The 777-nt window shown below is 46.3% G+C and overlaps 1 protein-coding gene across 1 annotated transcript in view; it reads left to right on the forward strand.

The window, feature by feature from the left end:
* LOC104489888 (homeobox protein NANOG-like) overlaps nt 1–777 on the forward strand; it is a gene marked incomplete at its 5' end in the record, with an annotated part of 2338 nt that overhangs the window by 454 nt on the left and 1107 nt on the right. The window lies entirely within an intron of this gene.

The raw sequence follows: 777 nt of genomic DNA on the forward strand, positions 1-777 counted from the left end.
GGCTGCCCTGGGGCTCACCTACAAGCAGGTGAACATCTTGCTCTGAGCAACTGAGTTGCACCCCTGGTGTGAAGTGGTCTTGCGAGCAGTTGGTTTTTGTTTGGTTTTTGTTTTGTTTTGTTTTTTCCTTAGGGTTTCTTTCGTGGTTTCGTTTATGACATGGCATACGTGAGAGAGCAGAGGCTGTGAAAACTTATGACTCAGTTTTCCTCTTATGTTTGGTTCCAGCATTATCCACCCACTCCATGCAGGTGTTTGAAAGTGTGCACAGAGCAGGGCTGTGCAGAGTCAGATTGCTGTAGTGTGTGGGCATGTGTTGTCTCTGAAATGAAAAGTTTGATGCTTGTGCAGCTAGGCAAGTTGCCTTTCTTAGTCAGAATGGCACCTGGATCTCTCCCTAGAGAGAGGGTCCTTGCCCTGCCAGCTACTCATGTCTGACTGAAGGAATGACTCACTCCTGAGTCAGCACTCATCTTGAAGAAGCGGTGTGAGATGCTGCTGCTGTACAAGCTGTGTTTCTGTAGTTGTCTTGGCCTGTCTTCCAGGTGGGGTTTTTGATGTGATGAAAGCTCCTATGGTGATCTGAGGAGCAGGCGTGTTAGTTTTCAAGTCTCGGCTCTCTGATTCTATGAGCTACCTGTGTCTGCTGTGTATTGTCAACTACTGAAATTATGTGCAGTATTAGGAGCCAAGCAGAATCTAGATTGTAATAGAAGGCAAAACATCTTTAGGATGTGTAGGAAGCTCTGAGGATGGATTTCTAACACCCTATGTTCT

This window comes from Buceros rhinoceros, unplaced genomic scaffold (assembly GCF_000710305.1).
Source record: "Buceros rhinoceros silvestris isolate BGI_N320 unplaced genomic scaffold, ASM71030v1 scaffold19912, whole genome shotgun sequence".
Lineage (NCBI taxonomy): Eukaryota > Metazoa > Chordata > Aves > Bucerotiformes > Bucerotidae > Buceros > Buceros rhinoceros.